The sequence below is a fragment of the Camellia sinensis genome, chromosome 15, assembly GCF_055761805.1.
Source record: "Camellia sinensis isolate YWXY chromosome 15, ASM5576180v1, whole genome shotgun sequence".
Classification (NCBI taxonomy): Eukaryota; Viridiplantae; Streptophyta; class Magnoliopsida; order Ericales; family Theaceae; genus Camellia; species Camellia sinensis.
In genome coordinates, this window is record NC_138975.1 from 138,164,145 (window position 1) to 138,182,603 (window position 18,459).

The window sequence follows — 18,459 nt, forward strand, 5'->3', positions numbered from 1 at the left end:
TGACAAGTTAGTAGACTTCACCGCAGGCCATGCCTTGTTTTCTTTTATGGATGATTTTTTCGGGTATAACCAGATTTTGATGGCACCCGAGAACAGAGAAAAGACTACTTTCATTACACCGTGGGGTATATACTACTATCGAGTCATGCCGTTTGGGTTGAAAAATGCTAGGGCTACCTATCAGAGGGGTACAACCACCATTCTACATGATATGATCAACAAAGAGGTTTAGGTGTATGTGGATGACATAATTGTCAAATCCAAAAAGTGAGAAGGCCACTACACCGCTTTGGAAAAATTCTTTCAACAGGTTAGGGAATATAAATTGAGGTTAAACCCGTAAAAATGCATTTTTGGTATAATGGCAGGGAAAATGCTGAGATTTCTGATCACGCAGAGGGGAATTGAAGTAGATCCTTCCAAAATCAAGGTCATCTTAGAAATGCCACCACCAAGGATTGAAAAGGAGGTGCACAGCTTTCTAGGTAAAGTGTAATTCATAAGATGGTTTATCTTCAAATTAACCTTGACTTGTGAACCACTATTTGGTCTCCTGAAGAAAGGAAAGAAATTATGATAGGATGATCGATGTCAGTTTGCCTTTGAGCAAGTCAAGCAGTACCTACAGAATCCACCTGTGTTGTCACCACCAGAGCTGGGGAAGCCTTTGATTTTGTATTTGTCAATAACAAACTCGACTATGGGGTGCATGTTAACTCAAGAATCTGAGGATAAGATGGAGAAGGCCATCTATTACTTGAGTAAGAAGATGCTAGACTACGAGACCTGCTATACTCCCTTGGAAAAAACTTGCTTAGCCTTGGTATGAGCTACTAGGAAGTTGTGGCACTACTTGTTAGCTCACTCTGTAATCCTAGTTTCAAGATTAGATCCCATCAAATATCTTTTTGAGAAACCAGTGCTTACAGGTAGGCTAGCTAACTAGTTTCTTCTTCTCTCCGAATTTGGTCTCAAATATGTTACATGTAAGTCAGTTAAAGGAGGGGATGTAGCGGAATTCCTGGCCAACCACTCGGTAGAGGGCGATGAAGCAGTGGAATACTTGTTCCTAGATGAAGACATTCTGCAAGTCGAAAAAAAACTTGGGCGATGTACTTTGACGGAGCGTCCAACCAATACAGTTATGGGATAGGCATGTTGCTGATTGCACTCGATGATTCCTATATACCCTTAGCCTTCAAACTCCGGTTCAAAGTGTCCAACAACGAAGCGGAATATGAAGCATGTATTGCTGGACTAGAAGCTGCCCTAGAACTAGGGGCAAAAAGGTTGGATGTCGTTGGGGACTCAAATTTGGTTGTTTCTCAACCAAACAGAGACTGGAAAGTCAAAAAAGAGAAGATGAAGGTTTACCATCAGGCCCTGGATATTCTAATTTCGAGGTTTGAAAAACTAACATTTACGCATCTGCTTAGAGATAACCACAGGTTCGCTGATGCTTTGGCAACTCTATCTTCTATGGTAGACATCCCCCTGGGAGTAAATATACGTCTCATCATCATCGAACAGAAATACACGCTGGTTTATGCGACTATTACCACAATAGATGAAGAGTAAGATAAAAACCCCTGGTATTACGATATTTGGAACTTTTTAGAAAATGAGACGTATCCACCAGAGGCAAATGCCAAGGACAAACGGGGAATACGGTGTCTGGCCGTCCAATTTATTATCTGTGGGGGTAGGCTGTATAAAATGGGTCATCTGGGAATGCACAAACTGTATGTGGAGAAAGAGGAATCGAAGCATCTTATGGAGGCTATCCACGGAGGAGAGTGCGGGGCACACATGAATGGTGTGATGTTAGCCCGGAAGATCCTCAAACAAGGTTATTAGTAGTCAACCATGGAGGAGGATTGTGTTGGTTTTGTACGGTGATGTCATAAATGCCAAATCCATGCCAATTGCATGAACATACTATAGCTTGACTTTTTGTGCTCCTTTCGGATACGACTAGCCCTACAGTTCAGACTCCCGTGGTTTTGAATCTGATCTCACAAGTGCAATGTGAAATAGATAAACACGAGAGAGTCCAAGTCCGGCAAATCTGTTGAAAAATTGATTTTGAATCAAAATGTCAAAAATGGACTGCTTTGCCAGATTATAGAGTCGCTACCTAAATATTTTGAAAAATTTAGGAAACCCAAGACTCGTGCCAAAGGTCACTTATCCGTCATCACCAAAATGTCTCGGCTCAGGAACATAGGTACGGGAGGGAAATGTCATGAATTAAGCACCCCATTAGCCTGATCAAAGATCGGCCTCTACTAATCATGATGTCATTCTTATTTACATTATATGCTCTTGTTTCGATTATTAGGCTAACTTACTATGTGATGCATACACAAGTATAGACTAATTTGCAAAAATTGAAACATTTGATTTCATGTTTATTTTTGAAAATTGTTTTGAATATGTATCACTTGAAAAAGTGATTTCATATGCACATTACTCAAATTATTCTAATTCAAGCAATTAGCCTTCATCCATAGGCGTTCAAGCATGTATATCAATTAAGCACTTAGCCTTACGGCAAGCATACTAAACATGGTAACAATCACACACATGCGATATACTAAAGCACAAAAATGCTCACCTAGTACTTCGAAGCGACCCAAAAGATACAAAAGAGTTAGAAAACATGGATGCTCCTAACTAATGTAACATGACTGATACAACACATGCGATATGTAACTAATAGGCTCGGCTACTAATTATGTCATGTAAGTCAATTTGATAGCATACGGTTTACACATGTATTCAATGAAATAATAATCGGCAATGCTTTATTAGAATGATGAACCGAGCCTCGATTCATGCAACACAAGTGGATGTAAATCATGGAATATGCTGAATGAAACATGATGTTTGAGAGGGAGATTTATGATCTAGTTTCGGCTAAACAAGATTGGGCCGAGGTATTTGGCTTCAAGATTGTGCCGTGGTTTTGCTCAGTAATGGCAAAGGGCCTGCGGAGCCGAGCTACTTGGGCTCTTTGGTATGAAGGCCGGTCAAGTGAGAGCTCGGCTGAGACGTCCGCGGCCTAGAAGGGCTTCATGGTTCGTACGTTGCTCGGTCGGAAGGCGCGCACCCATAGCTCGGCGTGAAGATTCGTGCCTGAAGCTTGGCAGGAAGGCCTTTGGTTGACCGAAATGACCAATCCCGTGCTCGGTGTCGCCGGAATGCGGTTGAGCACGGCTGAAACTGTAACAACCCTCATACTGTTTACTGATTAATGACCGATTGATCACCGATTACTGTTAAACGAGACTGATAATGACTGATAACTGACTGATAATTGAACTGATTAAAAGTACTGAACTGACTGACTGAAACTGGAAACCGAATTGATTGAGTATATGTTAGTTAAATTGCATTCTATCTGTTTGATTGTATGATTATCTGTTCATACTTATATGTTTAAACTGCTAATTGAAGGCCTTATCGGCGGCCGAATTAGAAACTGATTGATGTTTAATGATCATCGTAATTAATGTGATTTTATGGTGTATTCACCTGAAAACTGATTAGGTATGATTAAATTAGATTAAAATAAGCTAATTAAAGAGTTTGACGTAATTACACTTTTGCCATCTAGTGGGCCTTTGTTTACTCATATTTGAAGCCTTAGCCTTGCATTACAAAACATTTCCTCAGCCATATTTTGAGCACACCACCGAGCTAGAGAGAGAGGAAGTGAGAGCCTTGAGTTCACTTGTAGAATTGTTTGGAAATTGAAGAAATTGTTGAAGTGATTGCATTTTTGAGCTCCCTTCTTGAAATACAAGACTTAAGGTAGCTCCATTGTCTTCTTATTCATGTTTTAAGTTGAATCTTGCATGATTGATGTCATATTGAAGGAGTGTAGAGCCAAACATGGTTTAGATGGCGAATTGTAGCTTAATTGTTGCATGCATGTACATATATTGAAGTTTCGAGGTTGTAGTTCATAATGCCTCACATGCATGTCCATCTTTTGGTCATACTCCATGAGTTCATCTTGTTTTTGAAGGTTTGAGCTCTTTTGAAACAGCATTGAAGCTTTGAAAATGATTTATGATCATGCATGTCATGTTTGAGGATTGTTCTTGGAAAATGGTTTGAAATTGGGTTTGAATAAAACACCCTTGGGCTTTGATTTCTCAAATTGAGCCTTGAATCATGTTACTCCATGTGTTTATAAGAGTTTTCCAGAAAATGAGCCCAAGAGGATCGGTTTTGATGCATTTAAACTTGAGTTTGAGCTTGGAGGTGCAATCTGGGTTTTCCAGATTTCGCACTTACGCTCGAGCGGGGAAATTTACGCTTGAGCGTGGAATCCGAGCAACCAGCATCTCTCTGCACTGTTTTGCAGTCCGCTCGAGCGGAGGATTGGGCGCTCGAGCGGAGTCATGTCTCAAGCTCGAGCGGGCGTCGAGCGAAGATTTCACCCATCCAGTACTTTTACAGTACGCTCGAGCGGGAAAGTTTGCGCTCGAGCGTGTACCTTTGTTTGCCTGTACGCTCGAGCGGGGAAACCTGAGCTCGAGCGGGACTTTGTTTTTCTGAAAATCCTGAACATGATTTTAAATGTACATCTGTGCATCCTCATCCCATTCTAGGCATTCTTAGGCCTAGTTTAAGGCATCTTGTTGAGGATATAGATGTAGAACACACCGAGGAATTAGGGATTAAGTTATAATATTTCCCAACTGTATAGCTTAGTGTGTGTTCAACCTGTGAACTGTGTAGGGTTGGCAACTGGGGAGACACGCTCTAGCATACTGTAGCCCAGAACTCTGTGAGTAACAACTGTGTAAAGATATGTTCAACTGATATCTTTTGAATACTGAACTGAACTGTTTACTGAACTGGTATTATTTACTGAATGAATGTATGTCCTTTATTTCTGAACTGTACTGTGGCATCCTTAGTATCTACGGTTTACTGTTACTGTTACTGTCACAGAGATCTCTGTCGGTTCCCTCGTGGAACCACTACTGTTTACTGACTGATGGCCATCATTACTGTTTGGTCTTTTAAGACCTACTGTTACTGTTATGCTAATGGATGTACCACATATGACTGTTTACTGTACTGAACAACTGAAATACTGATTGAATTGAACTGTTTTCATTACTGTAAGGACATTCATTCTAAACCCCTTTACGCATTATGTTATTCACTGGGCTTTAGCTCACTGCTCATATATATATGTAGGTGTACAGGCACCAGATCGGAGCTAGGAGCGTCAGGGTAACTCCAGTTTTGTCAAGCCAGCCTTTGTGCCTCACTGCGAGGTTCCGAGTTGCCATGCTTTGGCTTGGGGGTGTTTTGTTTGTTTTCCCCCGTCTGTCTCCATACTGTTTGGACTACTGTACTGTATAGACTGACTGTTTATCGTACTGCTATCAAGGGATTAGGTCCCCGTACTGTGTGACTGTAAATTTTGTATAGACCGTACTGTTTTGTACAGACGGAATGTTTCTGTACCGTTATGTAGGGTTGAGTCCCTAGTTTGAATGGATGTCAACATTGTACATACTGTTCTGTACTGTTTATGTATGAATGCATGAAAAATCTTTTTGGCATACTGACTGTCACAGCTCATTGGACATTGTTTAATTACTGTATTGGCTTCCGCCAGGCCCTGTACTCTGTTTTACTGTATTACTGTTAAGCAGGCCTTCGGTAATCTCGGATTACTGGCCGGTTACGGTGCTAAACCCATAGGGCCGGGTTTGGGTCGTGACAGAGTGGTATCAGAGCGATACTTAACCACGAGTTATACCGCACACACGTGTCCAAATGAGCTATAGGGTGTCCTAGAAAAGTGATTAGGGCATCTCATGAGCATGATAAGTGTGTGGTTATGTTATGACTGAATATCTGTTAATGTGTTAAACTGTTAAACAAATGGCTGCTTATGTTTAAAACTGTTATAACTACTTATAGTGAAATGGACAATGCAAATGAACCTGAGTCCTCATCTACTGAGGCAAGAATGGAAAGAATGGAAAGAATGATAGAACTGATAACTGCTAGACTGGAACAACAACAGAACCAACCGCCCCCACCTCCTCCTCCTCCTCCGGTACAGCCGGAACCTAATGCGAATGTGGATGATGGGGATATTATTGCTCTCACCCATAAATTCAGCAAGATGAAACCGCCATCCTTTCAGGGAGGCCTCGAACCGTTAAAGGCTGAAGCTTGGGTGCTTGAAACAGAAAAATTATTTGAAGTGTTTCCGTGCTCGGAAGCGAATAAGGTATTGTTAGCTACCTTCACCCTCCAAGAAGAAGCTAGAAGGTGGTGGATGTTGATCCGTGATACAAATACTGTTATGACTTGGGCTCAGTTCAAGGAGTCCTTCTTTGAAAAGTACTTCCCTCAGTGTGTCAGGGATAGGAAAGTGACTGAATTTGAGCAACTGAAACAGGGCACCACGTCGGTTGCCGAATATGAAACGAAATTTACTGAACTTGCCCGTTATGCACCGCATATGGTGGATACTGAGTATAAGAAGGCCAGGAAATTCGAAGGCGGCCTTAATGTTGCGATCCTTGATCGAATAAATGTCTTGAAACTACCGACTTTTGTGGGTGTTCTCGACCGGGCATTGATGGCCGAGTCGAACATTGCAGCAGTGAAACAATCTGAAACACCAACAACTGAATGGCATGGAAAAAGGCAAAGTTTCAAATTTAAGAAAGGCAAGCACAACCCAGCCAACAAGAAACAGAATACGGGGACGACAACTAGCCCCAGTCAAGGGAGTGGATTCATACCACCCTGTCCTGAGTGTGGCAAGAAGCACAAGGGAGTCTGTTACAGAATATCTGGAGCCTGTTACAGGTGTGGCAAGGTGGGCCACATGGTTAAAGACTGCCCCTCTGCTCCACAAGCCAGTGGTAAAGCTGCACCAAGCGCAGCAGCATCAAATGCTCCACCAAAGCCTAACCCTAAAGCTACCGGGAAAGAGCCTGTGAGGCAAGGCCGGGTGTTCGCACTAGTACCGGGAGATGTGCAGAATACCGAGACCGTTGTGTCAGGTATTCTCTCTATCTGTACTCAAAATGCATATGTACTGATTGATTCGGGGTCTACACATTCTTATGTATCGCATGCTTTCTCACGGAAATTGAATAGACCCTTAGAACCTATGAACTCTCTGCTAGCCGTATCATCACCCATAGGGGGATCTATGACATGTGCTTATATGTACCCCGCATGTGAAATTATTGTTGGGGATATGCATCTGTTTATTGATTTACTGCCATTGAACATTGATCATTTTGATGTCATATTGGGAATGGACTGGTTAACAAAATATCATGCCACTATTGACTGTGTGACCAAGCAAGTTGTTTTCCGTCCACCTGGTCTGCCTGAATTTGTGTTTAATGGGAGTGGAGTAGTACCTCCTCCGTATTTGATTTCGTCAGTGAAAGCTGTTAAATTAATTAGAAAGGGGTGTAAAGGATATCTGTGTTCTGTACTGACTGTGTCGACTGATGATAGTGTTAAAACTGATGTGAATTGCATTCCTATAGTCAGAGAATTTCCAGATGTTTTCCCAGATAATCTTCCAGGAGATTTGACTGACAGGGAGATTGAATTTACCGTTGATGTGATTCCCGGAACACAACCAGTTTCTAAAGCTCCTTACAGAATGGCTCCAACTGAACTGAAAGAACTGAAAGTGCAATTGCAAGAACTGCTAGACAAAAAGTTCATCAGACCTAGCACTTCACCATGGGGTGCACCAGTTTTGTTTGTAAAGAAGAAAGATGGCTCGTTGAGGTTGTGTATAGACTACCGTGAACTGAACAAGGTAACGGTGAAAAATAAATACCCTTTGCCACGTATTGATGACTTATTTGATCAGTTACAGGGTGCACAAGTGTTTTCCAAGATTGATCTTAGATCGGGGTATCATCAACTGAAGGTTAAACCGGAAGACATTGATAAAACTGCTTTTAGAACGAGGTATGGACATTACGAATTTTTAGTTATGCCTTTTGGAGTCACGAATGCACCAGCTGCTTTCATGGACCTCATGAACAGAATTTTTAAACCATACCTTGATGACTTTATTGTTGTATTTATCGATGACATATTGATTTACTCCAAAAGTATAGAACAGCATGAACATCATCTGAGACTTGCCCTACAAACCTTAAGAGAACAGAAACTGTATGCTAAACTGTCTAAATGTGAATTTTGGCTTGACCATGTTATGTTTCTGGGGCATGTTGTTAGCAAAAGTGGAATTTCTGTTGATCCGCAGAAAATTGAAGCTGTAGTGAACTGGCCTAGACCAACAAATGTGACTGAAGTCCGAAGCTTTTTGGGATTGGCTGGATATTACAGAAGATTTGTCAAAGATTTCTCCAAAATTGCCCTACCACTGACACAGTTAACACAAAAGGGGACATCATTTGACTGGACTGACCAAAGGGAATCTGCCTTCCAGGAGTTGAAAACTCGATTAGTGACTGCACCAGTTCTTACCTTACCTTCAGGTACGGATGGTTATACTGTATTTAGTGATGCTTCTCATAAGGGTCTGGGGTGTGTTTTAATGCAGAATGGGAGAGTTATTGCTTATGCTTCCCGACAACTGAGACCACATGAAAAGAACTACCCGACCCATGACCTGGAACTTGCTGCAGTGGTGTTTGCACTGAAAATCTGGCGTCACTATCTGTACGGGGTGACATGTGAAGTATACACCGACCACAAGAGTTTAAAGTATTTCTTCACACAGAAAGAACTGAATATGAGACAGCGAAGATGGCTAGAACTGATTAAAGACTATGACCTACAAATTTTGTACCATCCGGGAAAAGCCAATACCGTTGCCGATGCATTGAGCCGGAAATCGATTGGAAACTTAGCCTGTTTGCTTACCGGACAGAAAGAGTTGCTTTGTGACCTTGAAAAATCTGAAATTGAAATTGTTTTACGAGAACAAGGTGGAACCTTAGCTGCTATTTCTGCTCAACCGGCACTGATTGAAGAGATTAAAGAGAAACAGCAACTGGATGACTTCTTGAAGAAGATCATCGAAGGAAGAGAATCTAAACCGAGACCGGGATTCAAATTTGAGAACAATGTACTGAAATTTCATGAAAGACTGTGTGTACCAAATGATGCTGAACTGAAAAGAAGAGTTCTGCAAGAAGGCCACAATTCGAAATTGTCTATCCACCCGGGGAATACGAAAATGTACCAAGATCTGAAACAGAATTTCTGGTGGCCGGGAATGAAGAAAGAAATTGCTGATTTTGTATCCAAATGTCTTCATTGCCAACAGGTCAAAGCTGAACATCAACGACCTGCCGGACTATTGCAACCCCTACCCATACCAGAGTGGAAATGGGAGCATATCACGATGGATTTTATCGTTGGATTACCTCGCTCCAGAAAAGGTATGGATTCCATTTGGGTTATTGTTGATAGACTAACCAAATCTGCTCACTTCTTACCTGTCAAGACGATTTATAATGCGGACAAATCGGCTGTCATCTATATTGATGAAATTGTTAGACTGCATGGAGTGCCTGTGTCTATTGTTTCTGACAGGGATTCGAAGTTTACATCGAGGTTTTGGCAAAGCCTACAGACGGCACTGGGTACTGAACTGAGACTGAGTAGTGCCTATCATCCTCAGACAGATGGACAGTCAGAAAGGACCATCCAAACTCTGGAGGATTTACTGAGAATGTGTGTCCTTGATTTTCAGGGAGACTGGGAAAGTCATTTGCCCTTAGCTGAATTCGCCTACAACAACAGCTACCATTCGAGTATTGGTATGGCACCTTTTGAGGCATTGTATGGCAGAAAATGTAGATCTCCAATTTGCTGGGCAGAAGTTGGAGATGGGCCTTTGCTTGGGCCCGAGATTGTGTATGAAACAACTGAAAAAGTGAAACTGATACAGCAAAGACTGAAAACTGCGCAGAGTAGACAGAAAAGTTATGCAGATGTCAGAAGACGGGACAGAGAGTATGAAGTGGGTGATCACGTTTTTGTGAAAGTGACACCAATGAAAGGCCAGACTCGTTTTGGAGTCAAAGGCAAGTTAGCACCGAGATACGTCGGACCATATGAGATCATTGAGAAAATCAATCCGGTGGCGTATCAAGTTGCGCTTCCTCCTGAAATGGAGCATATGCACAACGTCTTCCACATCTCTATGTTGAGAGACTATCTTCGGGATCCTTTCCATGTAATAGAGCCTACTCGTGTAGTGCTGAGTGATGACTACACTTACGAGGAACGGCCTATACAGATTGTTAACAGACGGATCAAGAAACTGAGAAACAAAGAGATCCCGCTAGTGAAAGTTGACTGGCAGAACCATGGTGGTGTGTATGCCACTTGGGAAAGGGAAGATGACATGGCCAAAAGATATCCTGAACTGTTTCCACTGAATCCTGTTTTCTTCCAGAATAAAGGTAACTCGAGTTTAGAGGACTAAACTCTTTATAAGGAGGGGAGACTGTAACAACCCTCATACTGTTTACTGATTAATGACCGATTGATCACCGATTACTGTTAAACGAGACTGATAATGACTGATAACTGACTGATAATTGAACTGATTAAAAGTACTGAACTGACTGACTGAAACTGGAAACCGAATTGATTGAGTATATGTTAGTTAAATTGCATTCTATCTGTTTGATTGTATGATTATCTGTTCATACTTATATGTTTAAACTGCTAATTGAAGGCCTTATCGGCGGCCGAATTAGAAACTGATTGATGTTTAATGATCATCGTAATTAATGTGATTTTATGGTGTATTCACCTGAAAACTGATTAGGTATGATTAAATTAGATTAAAATAAGCTAATTAAAGAGTTTGACGTAATTACACTTTTGCCATCTAGTGGGCCTTTGTTTACTCATATTTGAAGCCTTAGCCTTGCATTACAAAACATTTCCTCAGCCATATTTTGAGCACACCACCGAGCTAGAGAGAGAGGAAGTGAGAGCCTTGAGTTCACTTGTAGAATTGTTTGGAAATTGAAGAAATTGTTGAAGTGATTGCATTTTTGAGCTCCCTTCTTGAAATACAAGACTTAAGGTAGCTCCATTGTCTTCTTATTCATGTTTTAAGTTGAATCTTGCATGATTGATGTCATATTGAAGGAGTGTAGAGCCAAACATGGTTTAGATGGCGAATTGTAGCTTAATTGTTGCATGCATGTACATATATTGAAGTTTCGAGGTTGTAGTTCATAATGCCTCACATGCATGTCCATCTTTTGGTCATACTCCATGAGTTCATCTTGTTTTTGAAGGTTTGAGCTCTTTTGAAACAGCATTGAAGCTTTGAAAATGATTTATGATCATGCATGTCATGTTTGAGGATTGTTCTTGGAAAATGGTTTGAAATTGGGTTTGAATAAAACACCCTTGGGCTTTGATTTCTCAAATTGAGCCTTGAATCATGTTACTCCATGTGTTTATAAGAGTTTTCCAGAAAATGAGCCCAAGAGGATCGGTTTTGATGCATTTAAACTTGAGTTTGAGCTTGGAGGTGCAATCTGGGTTTTCCAGATTTCGCACTTACGCTCGAGCGGGGAAATTTACGCTTGAGCGTGGAATCCGAGCAACCAGCATCTCTCTGCACTGTTTTGCAGTCCGCTCGAGCGGAGGATTGGGCGCTCGAGCGGAGTCATGTCTCAAGCTCGAGCGGGCGTCGAGCGGAGATTTCACCCATCCAGTACTTTTACAGTACGCTCGAGCGGGAAAGTTTGCGCTCGAGCGTGTACCTTTGTTTGCCTGTACGCTCGAGCGGGGAAACCTGAGCTCGAGCGGGACTTTGTTTTTCTGAAAATCCTGAACATGATTTTAAATGTACATCTGTGCATCCTCATCCCATTCTAGGCATTCTTAGGCCTAGTTTAAGGCATCTTGTTGAGGATATAGATGTAGAACACACCGAGGAATTAGGGATTAAGTTATAATATTTCCCAACTGTATAGCTTAGTGTGTGTTCAACCTGTGAACTGTGTAGGGTTGGCAACTGGGGAGACACGCTCTAGCATACTGTAGCCCAGAACTCTGTGAGTAACAACTGTGTAAAGATATGTTCAACTGATATCTTTTGAATACTGAACTGAACTGTTTACTGAACTGGTATTATTTACTGAATGAATGTATGTCCTTTATTTCTGAACTGTACTGTGGCATCCTTAGTATCTACGGTTTACTGTTACTGTTACTGTCACAGAGATCTCTGTCGGTTCCCTCGTGGAACCACTACTGTTTACTGACTGATGGCCATCATTACTGTTTGGTCTTTTAAGACCTACTGTTACTGTTATGCTAATGGATGTACCACATATGACTGTTTACTGTACTGAACAACTGAAATACTGATTGAATTGAACTGTTTTCATTACTGTAAGGACATTCATTCTAAACCCCTTTACGCATTATGTTATTCACTGGGCTTTAGCTCACTGCTCATATATATATGTAGGTGTACAGGCACCAGATCGGAGCTAGGAGCGTCAGGGTAACTCCAGTTTTGTCAAGCCAGCCTTTGTGCCTCACTGCGAGGTTCCGAGTTGCCATGCTTTGGCTTGGGGGTGTTTTGTTTGTTTTCCCCCGTCTGTCTCCATACTGTTTGGACTACTGTACTGTATAGACTGACTGTTTATCGTACTGCTATCAAGGGATTAGGTCCCCGTACTGTGTGACTGTAAATTTTGTATAGACCGTACTGTTTTGTACAGACGGAATGTTTCTGTACCGTTATGTAGGGTTGAGTCCCTAGTTTGAATGGATGTCAACATTGTACATACTGTTCTGTACTGGTTATGTATGAATGCATGAAAAATCTTTTTGGCATACTGACTGTCACAGCTCATTGGACATTGTTTAATTACTGTATTGGCTTCCGCCAGGCCCTGTACTCTGTTTTACTGTATTACTGTTAAGCAGGCCTTCGGTAATCTCGGATTACTGGCCGGTTACGGTGCTAAACCCATAGGGCCGGGTTTGGGTCGTGACAGAAACAAAGCTCGGTTATTGGAAGCACTTGGTCTTGAAGTGCAGTATGGCTGTTGGCAGCCGAGAAGCTGCAGCCCGGCTGCCGAGCTCCCAGTAGAGTGGGCTAGCAGTTGGGTTAGGTGGTGTTCAGCAAGGTTTATGCTGACAGATGGGATAGCGGAGCCACGTGTCAGGAGATGACTGGGAGTGGATATGGAGCGCAGAGGGTATATAAGCATGTCTGCGCCCCCCATACGCGGACAGATGAACACTTTGTAAGGAATTTCTTACATTCAAACACCTCTCTCTCTCTCTCTTTCTCTCTCTATCCTAAGGTGTGTGCTAACTTGATCGTCGGAGGGTTTTTCTGGCCACACACCGCCGGGTAGCTCACCATTGTTTGCGCGCAGGTGATCGGACATAAATGGAGCTCGAAAGAAAGGAGTACGGGCTTGCTGGAATATTTGCTCCCTGCACAATGTTCTAAACTATCCATCATAAGCAGATAAATAAAAGAGAGAAAGACGTGAGGTTGGAAGACATACACACTTATTATAATTTGCCCTCGCGCGGGAGGGTCCGAATAAACTAACTAGCTAATTAATTACTACGAAGTAACTAACTACTTTAACTAATTAATTAAGTACAACACAAAACTAACTAATTAGTTACAAGTCCGCTATTTACAACATGCTACTATTACAACATTACTTGACGGATCCCGAGAATCGAGGGATGGTTCATGCATGGATGTGGATTTCCACCCGATAATGCTCTCTGTTTTGTTACCGGAATGCCTCTATTGCATAGTTTGAAAATTGCGTTGTTTTCAAACCTCAGCCTTTGCTCTGTTCTGTTTTGTTGGAAAAAGGACACTACTTGCTTGGAAAAAGTGGCCAGCAACCTAAAAGTAGTGGCCAGACATCCAGTAAAAGTGATCTGCCGACCACTAATGTTGGTTCTTTCATGCAGCAACAAAGAATAAACAGAGCACAAACCAGAGTATTCACAGGGGATATTTCTCTACCCTGCCTCTCCTCATCAGCAAACAGGTCAAATGAGGGGTAGGCTTGATTCGCAAGCAATCAATTGGCGCAATTTCATTATGTGATGACTTATGAATCAAGGGAAACAATTTCAATAAATGCATAATGAAACACTCGCAAACCTCATCCCTATCATGATTTGATCAAGGGAACTGGTTGACCTTGGAAACTTGAACCATTTCATCACTAACAAGTATGAAATGACTTAAGTCTCTGTGTGTTTAATTAACGTCCGATTGAACCCCAAATTATTTTATTATCTTGTTCCATTTTAGTCTAAGTTTTATTACTTCATTTTAATTACCTTACATTTCTTAGTCAATTGAGTCCAATAATGAGCTTTAAGTCCACTAATGGAGAGAAGTACCAAACCAAGTGTTGTTTTAGGCATGAGAGAGATGTCATGCCGTTGGCAATGAACCCCCAAAGGGATTAAACCATTAAGCACAACAACCTCAATCTCAAGTTTAAACAAGTAATTGGTTTGAAACAACTTTCAAAGAAAAGAAAAAGCTAAGAAAAGAGGGAGGCTACAGAGGTATTTAGAGATGAACACAAGTATGGAAAACAATAAATAAACACTATCAACTCAAATAGGTTGGTGGCTAAGGCCTAAACCACCAAACCTATAAGGACCATTACATTACAAGCATATTATACAAAGCATAAATGAAGTAAACACATAAAAAGAAAAGTCCTAAATTACACTAAAACAGTGCTAGAATTGAAGTAAAAATAGCTAGAAGAGTAAGCTAAAATAATGGAGAAATTACACTAGTAAACAAGCATAATGAGGGGAGGCTAACCCCACCATTTTTGGGACTTCAAAACCTAATTTTTAGCCTCTGGAAAACTCTGAAAACCAGTGGTAAAAAGCTCAAAAATTGTTGCGAAAAGAATAGGAAACACAATGGCAAAAGCTTAGAGAACAAGGTTCAAAGAAGGGTGGTTAACCCCTCCACCTTTGGTAGCTTTAAACCACAAGTTTTAGTCCATAAAAACAGTGTAAAAATAGTTCAAAATCAGCAAGAAAATATAGAAAACAAGTAGTGTAAAGATGCTCAAAATTATACCTCTTGAAGCAAGGCAACTCTTTTGTTAACAAACCAACAAGTTCTCACTCTCAAGGGCTGAAATTTGGACTCAATAATCTCAGCAAGAAGAGCTCCAATATCGGTTTACGAAGTGCTTGGGTAAGGTGTGTGTGTGTGTTGCAAGATACAAATAGAGAGAGAATTTCAAGTTTTGGCCCATAAGGAATTTTTTTCTAACCTAAAACCAAGAGGGTTGGCCTGGTATACATACAAAAACAGCCTCTTAGGTCAGAAATATCTGTATAGGAATAGCTGAAGCTTTTGGGGGACAGCTGGCAATAAATATCTGTATTTAACACAAGTGGCCGGTAGGCCACTATCAGTGGGTGGTCAGCCACAAAAATCTACTTCCAGGCCCAACTTCAAACAAACATATCTCTCTCATCTGGATTCGGTTTTAGGTCATTCTTAAGTATAAATTAAAGCCCCGAAAGTCTACTTTCCAATAGTGGTGGCCTCATATCTAAATTCTAAGTGTTCAATGAGATATGCCTATTTTAGTGAAGGCTACTCATTTTTATCCTAACAGATTGATGCCCAACTTCTTTCCCAACTAGTTTTCTTCCCTCTCCTCCAATTTTCTTCAACTCCAAACCTCTAAATAAAAAAAATTTAAAGATTTTTCAAAGAGATCACCTCTCTTTTATTTATTTTTACTTTGTCCTTACTTGATTTACCGAAAAGTACAATATTTTCAACGAAATGCGAGCCTCGGAACATCGTAGAAACTTTTGAAAAAAATATTTTGAAAAAGAGGGTTTTAAGGCCTAAAATAGTTTTGGTCTAAAATAGGGTGTAAGGTTGGGATTTAGAAGCTCTTCTCGCTGAAGAAATCGAACGTTTGTACAGCGTAGCTTTCATCATCGAGTGATCAACCTAAGGCACCCAAGTCTTAAGGGCGGTCAAAAATGGGGTGTCTACAGTTGCCCCTTTTTGATAGAGCTCGAAGTCATAAAATGACGTGAGTGAATGTCAAAACCTAAAGACGACCCATTTTGACATGGCCGTAAAACTTGGACAAACAAACAAAATACAGGTGCAGTTGGTTGAACCTGAGGGTTACCTACGTATCCCTTTGCAAGGAATCAAACCAGCGTAGTTCATGGGCAGAATGCAAAATGATACACAATGCAACAAAACAATGTAATGATATACAATGTAATGAAATAATTAAACCGCAAGCAGTGCAAAACCACACAAATACCATAAAGCGATGGAAATGCAAAAATCAAACTACGTTTTATATAGAAAAGAAGTGGGCACAGCCAAACGACGCCTAACACAGGTTAAGTGTCTACATCCTCAATACTAGCCTCAGCGCAGCATGGATGCTTACACACAACAGAACCATGTTTCAACGTGAAGGGGGTGCGAGCATATGCAGGACTATGCTTTTGCAGAAAGAGAAAGAGTACAGATAATTGGGTGGTATGATATAAGTGAGGAATGATCTGCTAGGAAAAAAAAATGATCCTAAGTATTGAATGCAACAAGACAAAGTACGATGCAATGGATGAAGTGAATAAGGCGCAGGCCAAACCACATTTTACCTAGAAAAGGCATAGACACAAAACAAACCACATCAAACATAGAAAAGGTGTTGACACCCTCAATACTGGCCTCAGCGCAGCATGGGTACTTACACATGACAGAACCATGTTTCAACGAGGGAAAGGTACAAGCACATGCCAAACTAAACTTAACACGGAAAGGATACAGGTAATAAAATGGTATAATGTAATGGATGTAATGGATGATACTAGATAATAAATGCGATGTAGTAGCTATCTTACAAGTAGGGGTGTGCATAATACCGCCGATGCAGCTAGGAAGTGAAAGTATCTTACAGGTAGGGGTGTGCATAATACCGCCGAAACTGTCGAAACCGCCAAAACCGCACTGAACCGCACCGCCAAGGCAAATTCGTTATTATTTGCCAATCGAACCGCCAATTTTTGGTAAAAAAAAATAGCAAATTCTAGTGACATTTTCATCAATCTGTCGGTTTCTATTTTTCTTCCAAACCGCACCGACCCGCACCGCTATTAAATCATGTTTTATAAGATTCTAAAAATTCTTTTTTACTTAAGCTTGCTTATTGTTCTATACCTTAGAATATAGTATTACATTGCTGCTCGAGGGGAATTCAAGATGTTAGTAATCCAAAATAAAGTTGGATTCCAATTCACTTTTCAATCCTTTTTTTTTTCTGGCCATGTTGCAAACTTGCATCAGCTCACTTTTCAATCTAAATAATTTTCAACAGTAAACATTTTCAATATATTGTAAACCATGAATGATATTAATTTTATATATTGTATTTGATCATTGTAGCTTCCACAGATGCTTGGAATGAACTGATGGCATAGTCGTTGATATTATCATGTTGTTGCTACACTTGCTGCATCAGAAGAAAGCTTCGCAAGATGCTTAACATCACAATATCTCTCGTCTTTTTTTTACTCTTTGATTTAAGTTTTGTAATTTGAATTATATTTTTTATAAACCGCCAATCCGCCCGAACCGCCGATTTTTGATAAGAAAAAGAGCAAATTCTAGTGACACTTTTATCAATCCGCCACCTGCCATACGGTTTCTATTTTCTCTCAAACTGCACCGACCCGCACCGCGCACACCCCTACTTACAGGGGCAATTGGCGATGACTCACCTTATGCTGCTGTGGATCTTCCTCTTCTTCTTGGTTGCACTTCCAAACCATAGGTACTACTTTTCTCCCTAACTATGTTTGCAACTTTCCCTATTCTCCAACAGGGTAACAAACTAGGTTGGTTCAGTATCCAGAATTGAAGCGCATACAAGCTACCTTAACCTATGGGGCTACCATACAAATTTCAAGCCGAGGATACACCCCTAGGTATTTAAACTGGACTTTAGATTCAGAAATTCTGAACTTTTGCATTCTAGGCCTTAGCCATTCGAATTCTAGTTTCCACCGTCTCAGTTAATCTCTTAGGAACTCACTACAAACACAGTTAGGTGGCTATACCAGACCGCCTGAAGTCGTTCAAGCACAACAAACACCAAAGGAATTACACATTTAGATGATTTAAGGTCTCCTAGGCCCAGTGAGTACACAAGATAGCGCGGGTAAGGTGAATGCACAAAACAGTACGATGCAGGTAGAATGCACAAAATAGTGTGATACAGGTGCACAAGACAGTGTGATATGGGTGCACAAGACAATGCGATGCAAGGTGAATGCACAAAACAGTGCGATACGGGTACACAAGACAGTGCGATGCAAGTTACACAAGACAGTGTGATACTAGTGCACACGATA